This window comes from Buceros rhinoceros, unplaced genomic scaffold, assembly GCF_000710305.1.
Source record: "Buceros rhinoceros silvestris isolate BGI_N320 unplaced genomic scaffold, ASM71030v1 scaffold1148, whole genome shotgun sequence".
Lineage (NCBI taxonomy): Eukaryota > Metazoa > Chordata > Aves > Bucerotiformes > Bucerotidae > Buceros > Buceros rhinoceros.
In genome coordinates, this window is record NW_010427264.1 from 169,044 (window position 1) to 182,133 (window position 13,090).

A 13,090-nucleotide genomic window follows, 5' to 3' on the forward strand; every position below is an offset into this window, starting at 1 on the left:
AAAAGACAAGACTGGATTTCTCTGGACAAGATGGTAAAACTTCTAAAAAATCAAGTTACTGTATATATCAAGAAGAAAACCAGTTTAGTAACATGTCACCTTCTAATTTCTTCTGGTTTACATAATAATAGTGAAAATATTCCCTAATTTCTTGATAGTTTTATCTCATGAAATTGGGCTCTCATGACAAAAACAGAAATTGGACTTCTGTGGGGCAGGAGGGGGAATTGGGGAAATGTTTTAAAACAGAATTAAATTAAATCCTGGAAGATAAAAAGGATCCACATTCCAGAAATCTGCAGCAGTGGTGACAGATTATCTCTTATTCTATAAAATCACATTACATGAAAAAGCAAGACTAATAAAATGAACTCTTTAAAATTTCATTTTAAATGAATTAACTATGCAGTGTTTTAGTGTATAGTTATCAGCAGTGGCCCAGCACTCACGACACCACAGGAAAGACGCTTCTGAAGGAAAGGGCTTGAAACACCCTCACATTTAAATATTAGAAGACCTTAGAGACAAAGGGAGGAAACTGCAACTGCTGCTGTGAAGTTGAAAATATTAAAAGTTTTATGTTTAGTCACTTATAAACGTAAAATAAAGCCAGGACTGATGACCCATCAGCCACCAGTCTACATACTCCAGGTTAGACATGTTTCTATCGAGCTCGTTTTGTCAGCAAGAACAGAAAAGAAATGAGTCAATCTGAAGAATTCTCCAATTACAGCCTCCCAGTGCTTCACGTTCAATAGGCCACAATAAGTTAACAACGGGGCATCAATATCCTCTTACATCATCTCATTTTGGAGATCATAATGCAAGATCTGCTCTAAGTGGTCTGTTACCTCCTTCTGCCTCTGGAAACCAGCCTCTACTAGGGAGACACCAAACCAAGATAAACCCACCTGCCCACGGAGAGATTGCAATAACTGATGAATGGACTGTGGAAGAATAATCTGTAACACACACAGACCAGTGCGATGCTCATTACGTCAACAGCGACCCCAGTTCCTGCAGCCTCACTGACCTCTGTGGCAGGTCTGTGTTGAGGGGTTTAGCTTTTCTCCTGCCATCCACCTCCTCTGGTTGTATCTCTTTGATAATCCATCAGCCCTCTTTAGAATTAAAGACCCTTTTGAACTATGCTGGAGTTCTGTTTAGTAGGAATAGGAAAGCAGAGTCACATGGAATTTTTACTAAAAAATTAATTCAAATAAAATAAAAAAACAGCAAAAAACAACCCAAAGAATTACAGGTCCATCCCAGGAAAAAGTTTTGTGGGAAATCTTGGCATAAGCCATGTTTGACATATTGTTAATTGAACATGATCAACACTCAACGATGCACATTAACTACTCTTCCTCAAAAAAAGATGGAAGAGCTTCATTCGCGTCAGTAGGAGGGAATTCAAATCCGCACTACTGATCTCTCACAAGCCTTGGTGAGAGCCAAGATGAGACATCGGCATCAAGGTCCATTCTGTATTTCTTGCTTTGAGCCCCGCTGGCATTATTCCCACCCATCTCACAGAATGCCATCCCCCATTCGCTGCAGACAAATGGCATAACAAAAATTCAACGCAAAGGGCTGCACAAAACCTCTCCCCCTGCACTCCTGGAAGCACAGATCACAAGAGATTTGCCAACGCTGTCTGTACTGTGAAGACTGTAACATGCCACCATCTGAAACGTGACACTTTCACTCTGACCTTTGCAACAGCAGAGAATTAAGTGGAAAAATTGGTAAAACCTGGAGCTTCTGCAGGAATATGCCTCTGGGGACGGAAGGAAAGAAAAAAACGCTTCTCCTATGGTGCAGAAGGCCAGAAAGTTTACAAAGGTCTTCACTCCTAGGAGAGGTCGTTCACAGCTCATCCTGCTCAGTCAATGCTCCTGCATCCGAGGGAAGCTTTCCGATGCCATGTGAGAGCTGAGCTGCGCTGCTTCCCCTTCCCGACACCTCTACCTGAGCTACGTGAACATTCTGCATTTCTGCTTAACCACGGGCAGCTTTTCCTCTTTTTGGGTATATACTTACTGTTTCAAAGATGGTTAATTCAGGAATTGCTGACTAGGAAAGTGTCTGCTTACCCATGAAAAATGGGAGTAATTTGCCAGCACCATCATTCATTCCCATGGTGGAAAGAGCATATTCCTTGGGAGGCAATAAAAATCCCACCAGAAGCACTATCTCAGCATCTTTGCTCTGAGATCGTCAATTTATGAGCAATAAAGTGTCATCCATACTTCAGAAGTGGCTTTAGGTCCACTCACACTAGACTGCAAGTTTTTTGGGCCAAGAGTGATCATTTTGCTGTCTGTAAAATGTCGAGAACAGAGGAACTCCGCCTGTGTCAGCCTCCTTGGTCAACTCAGCTCGATCACTCAGAAGGGAAGAGTAGTGAATAACTGCTGCCAAATGTTAGACCCCATCTCATAACCGGCTTGTTTCCATAAAATGCTTTTCCCCTCTTTCAAGGATGTTCATGTCACCACGAACAAACGTAGAGATGGAAGCTCAGTGCATGCAAAGTCTTCCCACTCTAATAGGTGGGTCCACGCGGAGGTGACAATTCGCACAGCAATCGGTGGCATCGCAACATCTTGGCCAGCCATGGGGTGTACTAATCAAGCAAGACTTCTAAAAGTGTCTATCTTCCCTATAAATCAAGCACACGTTCATGCAAAAATGTCAATACATTCAGGGGAAATAGAAAAAATAGGAACAAATTTCCCCACCTGTGCATGAAGTTTGAAATAAAAATCCAGCAAGTTGAACTTTCCCTGGTTTATGAGTTTCAGCCTTCCTCCCTTGTTCAAACTGAAACTGTACCATGGGACTTGTGATCTGTGATCGTGAGTTAACACAATGCTCCAGCTGGGGAGAGGAAACAAATCAGTTTAGCAGGTTTATATTTTTAAATCTCCTGCCTGCTGATGTTCTCTTCCCTCTCTGCTCATTCCATATTAAAGCTTTATTGTTGTTCAGCTCCTGCTTTTATGCATTAATGTCACAGTAATCTGAGTACAAACCAGGAAAAAATAGCATGCAGTTTAGGTGGCTAATGACACAGCCTGAATGTCAGCTCGTACTGCTGGAATACCTATAAAAAGGCATTTTGCGGCTGATCTGGAGATAGCTGATGTTAAGGGCAACAGCGCCAGTGGAAGTCGAGCCCATGGTGAGCAACCAGAATCCTTGTAACTGAACATTTACCACAGGAATGCGAACATCAAACATGTTAATAGGCAATTTTAGTCACCCAGCAACAAAGAGTTAAGTTTGGCTACAAAATTGTTTACTTTACGTAATTTTTCTTGATCATCTTCCCTTGTCTAAACTATCAAGTCGCTCTATGATTGGCGAAGGAGCCAAATCCTTTGCTGTGTAAATTCTGTCCCTCTACAATTTTCAAAGCAGCAGTTCCTTTCACTCCAGCGGGGAGTTGGAGTTTTGTCTCAATTTTAAGTGGGTCAGGCTGAGGTGCTTCCCCGCATCTGAGCAGGACTGAGCACCTGCTGTACATGTACGAGACAAAAAGACAGTCTCAAACAGACAGGACATCCATCGTGGAAGAGACACTCCAAAGCAGGAAACCCACTGGCTGCATGGACCACTTTGCCTTGCACAAACTTAAGTAGATCGATATGGGAAGACTGAGAGGGAACATCACAAAAGCTTCAAGCTGTTTCAAGGATCTGAATGTATTTGCCCAGGTCCACCCATGGAGCTGATGGATGGACCTAAATTAGGGCTTGTTGGACTGCAGTATTGTGAAGTTAGCTGATAAACCTGTGCAATGCCCCGATATACGGTCTAAGCTCATCCTTATACTCCTTATGCATCAGCTCTCCCAGTCCTGAGACGGGGACAATCACACCCCGGCTTTTCATCGTTGTCCCTTTTGCCTATTTAGATGTCATTTCCTTCAGGACAGGACAATGGCTTAGGTTTGCAGAGCATCCAGTACAGTGACACGAATGGTGTGATAACACAAATATAACATAGCTAAACAGAAGACAAAATGTACCAGAAAGTCCCATAGGCAGATCCTATCTTTTTCATAAGCCTTTACTTGTCCTGTCTGTTAAAAACAAAGAGCCAGAGGATATTATTAAAACTGCAGAAAGAAAGTACAAGTGAAAATCCAATAAATCTTCTAATTCCCCTGCTGTTAAAGTTTTTTGCAAATAGATGCAGTGATCCTTCTTTCATCATTGGCTGATTGATAGTAGCCAAAGTAGATGTGATTTGGTTTGTAAATATTTCTGGCAGAACTGACAGAGCTACACAAATAATGAGCATTGCAGCAAAGCAAAGCAGGTCAGTCTTCCCTTTAAGGACGATCAAGAGTTTTGAGCCGTTTAAATGCTGACATATGAGAAGCTGATGCACTGAAGACCTGCTCAGAAGCAAACTGCTTCAGAGATTTTCTGTAGAAGTTTTATATTACTGGAGCTAATCAGCAAAGAACCAAAAGCGCTGTGGAGGCTGTTGGATTTAGAAACATCTCTGAGCAAAACTGGCAGGCTCTCTACCCAGAGCGATGGGCTCCGAGCTTTCAAGTGGTTCAGTCCATTTGGAATTTCATTACCAGGTATAAAAATATTAAAGATACCATTTTAAAAGCTTCTTTAAAATATCTATACTTGCTGGATACTCCCAAATAATATTTCTATTAATAAAAAGTTCAGATATTGTATGCTCAAGAAAACTACAAAAGTCTTTCAGAACCTGCAGAGGGATGTAGCAGAGATCTGAAGCAAAGAGGCTCTTTTTAGCCCAAAGACACTCTTCAGATACAAAATTCACAGTAAGCAAGAGTACAAAGTGGGACCTACATTTCGAGAATGAGTATGCAGCTCCCCTCCTTCTTTAAAGGGAAAAAGTTATTCTTACTTTTCTCTTTCAGGACTTCTTTTTTTAATTATTTTTTTAAATTCAATACTTGCACATCATTCTCCAGCCTGCTCTGGTTCCCGGGCAGTAACAGTGAAGGGTAACATCCTGCAGATAACCCCATACTTTGCTCTTCTGTATTAATTTTGTGTTTCTTAGAGCTGCTGGCGTCCTTGGAAGACCTCGCAGGCAAGAAGCTGCCTGTAGACAGGGTAAGTTGGGTAGCGCCAACCAAGAGACTCTACCTTCTCCATGAGAAGAATGAAATACAACTCCAAGCCATTGACCAGAGATATTCATTGTTCACTCAAGTCTTCTCGTTAGCTGCAAACCACAACACACTTTTCAAGTGCAAGTTCTCTGTCCACTGGTATCCACTTCCACGCACATGCTAATAAACACCAGGTTGCTGGAGTGTGAATTTTAATAAGGAGTTAGTGAGAAGAGGTGAGAAAATAGTTTCAATTCCAAATTTCAGCAGCAGTTTTCTCTTATTCAACATCACAACTAGGCATCCTGTATTCAAGCTGAGGAATTGCACATACGCATCAGGAAAGTGTTTGAATCCCCTTTGCATACGGCAGCATGCAGAGCTGAATAGATGGATGCCTGAATTCCACCTGGATTCTGTATTTACACGGCCCCCGCTCGTTCACGCACGCGGTACACTGCTATAAACAGATCACCTTTCAGCTGGGAAAAGAATTCCTACCAGCTCTACAGACCACTAACAACATAAATAATTCCATGTATCTGCTCAATCTAACAGGGGGATGGTTTCACACCACTGCTTAAGCCACCCACGCAACCGCTTTACAACTTCCCCTCTCACTCATGCACAAAGAAGCCCTTAACAGCCTTTCATTCAAACAGGGGGCTGTGCTTTTCGCTGCGGTTTTTATGTGTTTCTAAGCAATTCCTTGTTGTCAATCAGTATGTTTGTTCTTCAGCTAAACTTTACTTTCTCGTGCCTGGTCCAGGCTTCGCTCCATCTGTCAGCATCCTTCCCTAGTCCACCATGGCATCACACTTCCACCGCTTTCCGCTCATTTGCATTTTAGCCGCCTTTACCGTCTGTAATGTCGCCTTCCTGACAACCCCGAGCTCCTCTCCATGCTTCTATCTATTGTACACGCTTTCTACAAAGAACATAACGCAGGGCCACTATCTGTGTTAGCCTAAAAAGCAATTCTTTCTGCCCCCCTAGCCTTCACATCCAGACAGCAACTAATCTAGAGATTTCTAAAGCCCTGAGACAGATATCACAATCTTTGGTAAAAAAAAAAAGCTTCCAGCAGGGATGGAAAGGGAAGAACAAGAGAATGTTTAAAAAACGCCCCAAATGCAGCAGTAATCTTAATGGTCACAGAGGGATGATTTAACTTCCATTTCCTCACCAGTCCCAGGGAATGTATTTTTTTGAATACAGGACAGATGCACAAAAGGCGGCTCCACTGCGGACTTATTAATCTATTTTGTAAAGAAAAAACATCTAGAAAATAGTCCTGCAGGAAGAGATTAGCGAGTAAATCCCAGCGTCTTCAGGGAAGCCAGGCAGCCGGGCTGGTGATACATTGTCTGCTGCAGCTTTATCGAGAGAGCAATCTCGCAGAAAGCGCTGCACTCGGCATTGCTCGCCACGATACATCCTGGTAATTTAAGACACTTTTCCAAGCAGGGGCCATCATTTTTGTCCAAGAGAACTATTTATAAATAAAGCTGATGTTCGTCAAACCTCTGACTCCTGTTAAAAAACTCACAACTATGGTTTTCTTTCATTAAACACCCAGAGACTTACAGTTGAATAAAACTTCACGATGTATTTGAAATGCAGTTCTATAAATGTTGACGTAATGGAATGCAGGGTAGGAGTCGATTCACCATGAGACACACCAGTTCGGTGGGTTTCTGGCTGCGCAATCGCCCTTCCCTCCTGCCAAGCACAACGTCAGTGAATTTGCTCTGTATGAGAAATAGCCTAGGCCTTTATTTATACCGTTATTTATCATTAAATATTTCTGAACAGCGGTTTTTCAAGAGAGTCCTAAATTGTTACCCATGACTTCATTTTCTTTTCTCCATTAAAATTTAATCCTATAATCAGAAAATGACTTTTTTTTCCTTTAATAATTCTTGTATGACAGTCAGCCAATCTTCATGATACCAGATCCTTGCAATATATACTGGGGACCAGGAGGGGGATAAAAAAAATAATTATGAGACAAATCATACATTATGGAATCAATATGACATGCTGGTTTCAACCATTTTTCTTCCCCTAAGACAAGAAAGCTCTCCATCAACTTCATTCTTCAAAAGAAATCTACAGCAGGAGCGTCTGAATAATCACAACCTTAATTACAGTGAGCAAATATAATGAGGGTAACCACGATATATTAAGAAAAACCCTCTGAAAGGCTAATGCATCTTCATGTTTTAATTGTAGCAAGTCATTTACGGGAAAAGTCACCGGGTTACAAAGAAGTGAGGTGTACGGCAAAGCCAGGCTGGGCTCTACAAGTGCTTTTACGCGACTCCCAATGTTTTGTCAAAATGACACAGTGACAAATGAAGGTGTTTGCTCACCAGCCAGAGTCCCACGAGACATTGCTGCTTTGCTTCACAAGCATTCACTCAAACACATACAGCACAGCATACACACAGATGAGCAGGACGACAGTGAAGGACAAGGGATGATACCTACAACCAACCAGAGACCATCCAGAGCCGAAGCAGCTCTGTCGTACTGGTCTTCTACCTTTCCCTCTCCCAGCCCCATGTGTTGAGACTTGACCGTGTCAATCAGGCAAAGTGAATCAGAGCTGAGAGACCTGGGAGGGGGGTACCCGCACACCCATTTAGGGAGGACAGACTCAAACGCTCCCCTGGTCTCATTCTGCTGATCGCCACCAGCAGCTGGTGTGTCCTACTTTGACTAAAACAAGGTTCAGGCAGATGTTTTCTCCTTGAGAAGAAACTCATCACTGCATTAGCTTCCTTTCTACTTCGCTTTGAATGAGGACAAATAAATGATTGGCATCTGTCAGATACCAGTCCAAGATGATTCATTCTGAACATTACATTCATTTTCCAGTAACAGGAAATACCCGGATTCATTTTGTATGAAGTAAATCATCTTGCTACAGGAAGAACCATCTCTTAACAATATGTATCATGAACCTTTCAGCTGTTTTGACTCACTGAAGAGCTGCAGAGAGGTGTAAGGAGGTGCTCCTGTGTGCCACTGCTCTGTCTCCAGGACTTGGAAGCCAAACCTGTGGCTTGCTGCAAGGTGTTGCTATCCTGCCGAAGAGCCCCCGGAACCAAAGGGCTCTTAGGAGAGTCTCAGGGGCTGCATCTATCTTGGCACAACAAGAGTAGATCTACAGAGCCACACAGCCGGTGGAGCGGTCTACCCAGCACCCACTCAGTCCCTGTTTCAGGGGGTTTAGTTTCTACTGTAATTCCCAAATACCTGTTAGCAGTTACAAGTTCTTCTGGCTGTGATTCATTCAAAAGGAATCAGGAGCTTTTGCACTTGGAAACAGCAGTGCAACGTGAACCAAAGCACCGCCAGCGGGGACTACCCAAAGATCTTCACGAGCGCACTCATGCTCCCTTTCGGACTAGATCAAAATTTAAACAACAAAAAATACCCCTTGGGCAGCACAAGGTATAGAAGTGCTTGGGTTTCAGATGGTGGTTCCCAGCATTGTTAGCCAGGCTCCTCCTCCACTGCAAAGGTCTGAAACAGGAGCCGCAGAATAAAATCTAGTAAATAAATACGTGACCATGGAGAGGGACCAGAGCGCAAAATCACAGCAGTGCTAATTCAGATCAAATTAGGAACGTCACAGAGCTATGCCCTCAATGCTGACCAGTTCAGCCCTGTCGAGATGGAAGCACTTCCAACACATGCAAAGAAGCTGATCTTCAGGAAGAAATGCAGGGGTTTACAGATCAAAACCAGGGTACCCGTGACATTTGGCTGCTCCTGCGCACAGAGGGCTGGGGTACCCAAGCTCACCAGACAAACCCACTGCTGATAGAGACGTGTCTCCTCCAGCCACTGCTCCAGACCTGGCCTCTTCTGCTGAACTTGGGGGGAAATCTACCGAGTTCAAACCCAGGCTGAGGATACTGGTCACTTCTCAGCAGCGCTGATTTGGTTTTTTAATATGTGTCACCACGAAGTAGCTTATGCACCGGGGGTTCCCAAGGGCAAAACACAATCCACGCAACCCCAGCTTTCCTTCCAGCTTCTTCGCTGTGAGTGCAGCTACAGTGTCTACTAGTAACACCGAGGCAGTCTCAAGAGTGAAGTTACCTGAGAAGCAGAGAACCATTAGGCTCAAACGAACACTTTCGCCGCTGCCTCAAACTCTGACGAAATAGAGCAGACAATGTTCCTGCAACCCAGCGCTGTGCAAAGCGCAGGACTCGGCCTCACTTTGTGCTGAGGTTTCCAACGAGGACGATACTCGGAGCAGCCATGGAACAGAAACACCAACATTACCGCTGCTTTTCCTCAGCTCTCAGGTTTCTGCTGGTTTGGGTTTTTAAGCTGAAGCATATGTTTTATCCAGAAGGATTGAACATAAACATAAAACCAAAACAAAATCAAAAAAACCCCAAAACTTTTTGAAACATCTTCTGAGCGATTGGATTTTAGATCTTCCTAATCTGGAAGAAAATAATTGCATTCAAAGTATCTCTAATGGCCTGTGGAGACTTGGCTGAAAAAAAGTGCTGCCACTACTTATTTTAAAAGAAATTCAAGTTTGTTAGTGTGGTGAACACAATTAAAATGCACCACAGTCCTTCTCTAATAGTGCATAAGAGATTTCAGCGGGATTGTTTGTCTGTGAACTCTGCATTTTCCCTAAATCCCTCTCTCTACTCACATCATTAAAATGTTTTTAGAAGCTCCAAATAAACAACACAAAAGGCTTTTTTATTGCCTGTAACTGAAACAAGGGGCCAAAAAAATAAAAATCTGAATTTCAACAGGTAAAGCATCTCCAGGTTTCCGTAACAGATGATACAGATAATAGAGGCATTCATAAGCCTTTTTTCATCTAAGGCTGAAGAAATGGTGGCAGCACCTTGTTTATAGGCTTGATGAATCAGAGGGAGCACTTCCCTGCTTTTGTCTCTCTGCTAATTGCCCTTTAATAGAGACTACTTGCTTTACCGGTGTAAAAAATGCCTTGAAGTACGTTTTCTAGGCAAAAAGCCCAGTGCTCTAATTAATACCTTGAAATGATCGCTGATTAATGATACTGGTTTGGGGCTGTTGCACAAAGGATTTTTGCTCAACTTTTCCTGAAATTGGGAAGATTAATGATGTTATCACTGGTATGGGAAGCTCTACCCTGAAAACACTTTGTGGTGGAGAACACACGCAACACTAAATGACTGTTGTGGAGATTGTGAAAGAGGAGAGGGGACACCACGCAGGGTGACTTGAGGAGGAACAGCCTCATTATTAATGTTGTGAATCTTTCCCACAGACTTGGGGAAGATTACGGGTTTTTTCCTCCATCTTCTACTAGCCGTATTTTGCAAGAAATTGTCTCCCACCCCCCCTCGAATAGCAGGGGCTGGAGAACAGACACGTTTTAAAAGTCTCAAACCCCTGATTTATGTTAGTCAATACACTTGCTTCTTGAAGTGTGGAAGTAATCTAATAAAACTAAAATCTATGTTAAGCACCGATCTGTTGCTGTGGTTTAATGCTGCAGGAAATCACAAACCACTAAACCCTTCAGGTACATCAGAACCCACCGACACAATTCGGTTACAAAAATTATGCAAAACCCAGGGTACAAGGTTCGTAAAGACTTTATGGGCAGATCAGCTGATAATTACTTGTCCGCTGAGCTGCTGTCATCACATCTGGGTTGAACATAAGAGCCTTTAGTCCCTAAGCTCTGGCAAAGGCAGGTTAAGCCACTGGTTTGCACCAGTGAGGCGGCTCTTACCGTGCTTGCTGCATCGAGGCACAGGTCAGGCTGGATGAAATATTCTTGCACCTCCTCCTGCCATATCTGTTCAGCACAGATTGATACAAGAGCAGTGTAAAATCACACTGAAAACAAACACACCAGGACCGAGACGGTTCCAGGATGAAGATCTCATGCACTCTCCCACATTCTGCCCACGTGGAAGGACACGGGGACAGGCTATGCCCTCTCTCTGCCATGAGCAGATACGTAACACCACACAGTTACGCTGGCTGCCCTGCGTTACAGCCTGTTTAGCAAGCGTTGAGCTGTCTCAAAGCCACAGATAGTCCCGAGAAGCCTGAACTCAGGCTTTCCAGCCCATGCAGCTGGACTCCACCAGGAGAGCCTGTGCCCAATACAGCTGCTCTCTCCTCACAACACCGGTTTCAATCCCAGCTCAGGGAACTTCGGCATTTCACATGATGGGAAGATATGCAATGTTCCAGTGCCCTGGAGCTACCATAAATGCTTATTCAATTATTAATAAACAAAGTTAAAACATGCAGGAGCAACAACTGTGCTTTTGGGTGCTGGGACCAGAGGCACCTGCAGCTTTTACAGATTCCCTTGGCCCCAGGACATCTGGATGCTGCAGTCCTCATCCAGGCAGAGCTCCCACTGTACAAAAAGCATTTTGCTTACTAGAGGTCAAAGCAACAGCAGGCGGTTGCCCAGCATCGGCACATATTCCAACCAAACAGCTCCCTTCCCATTTTCTATCCTTTTGATAACGTGTGAGTCTTTATTCAGGGGTTGAATTCCTTCTGCATGAAAATACTGTTTGTTTTCAAGGTGAAAAGCACACAAGGGAAAAAGCAGATCCTGTGCCATGGGAAAGACTATGTAGCAGGAAGATGCAGGTTGGGGAGAACATCTAACTCATAATTTAATTAATACGCTGAAGACTGCCCTTCTCTTGTGCCCCTTCGCCAGCCTGTTTACCTCTTTGAAGCACGGAAAGGGGTGCACAGTAAGCACAGGACCTTCTCCCTTCAGCCTCTCAGCCCTGTCAGTATCCTCTTCATCAGAGCCCCAACCGTATGGCACACAGGGAAGGATCTCCCTGTTAAATCTTTTGCTACCAGCCATCGGTTGTAGAAAAACATTCTCTGATAGCACCTGCAGTTTGTCCTGACAGTCAGCACAGCCTTGCCAGCCAAAAGCACACGTGAGCTGTTTCTACCAGAACAGCATCCGATAAGACTCTTCCTCTAATGACATTTAGATAAGCAAAAGTGTAAAGAATAATCGCATGCTATAACCAGCCCTTGCTCCTTATTTGCCTTGAAAAATTAAAGAAGGGCCGAGGCAAGTATAACTGAGATAGAATCACTCCTGAAGGACTTCTCTGCAATTAGAAGCTCTACCTGCACACGAGGCCGCGATAGAGACGTTTATGCCAGTGTGTGCTGTTTGGACTCATGGCACTTGACCAAGCCAGATAAGCAACACCACCCAGTGACTCCTGTGCCAGAGTAAATAGGAGCATTACAGGGACTTTGATGGTCCACTGTTCCAGGGAGCAACTGGAAATGTTGTGGACGTGACGGTATTGGCAATACTTAGACAGAGGCTAAATTTTCCATACGTAAACTGCTACATGCTCTGTGGCTCTCCCCGCAATACATTATTACTGCACCTTGAGAAACTGTCAAGAATTACAAGTTTCAGCAAGTATCTGTTAGCTCTTCTGTAAATTTTCATTCTGTTACAAATCCTGCCAGCGATATCACCTTGAATCTTCCTCAAAAGACAGATCCACCTACTCTATTTGCATAGCAGTCTAATATCGCAACACACGAGTAGCATATTCAGATACTCGAGTTATCATGGTGGTGGTGGGTGTATGAGGTCTTAGAGGGAAAAATAACTGTGAATTCTTCCCTTTCCTTCTGTAAAAAGCAAGCAACAGATGGCAGTGTGAGGAGGGCAATAACAAATCTGTCCTTTGGCCTTCCTGCAGCTCTTATATCCTCCTTGGAGACAGTCTCACAGGTTACACGTAACGGATGAATAGTGGGGTGCTATCATCATCCTTCTGTTTTCCCCTTTTCCTAGCTACTTGTTATACTGCAAAGAGCTTCTTCACCTGGAACCACAGACATCCCAGCAGCTTTTTATCCTCAACAGACCTCGCAGCATCTCTGCTGTGGGTTTGCAGAAATGTATTTCCCTAC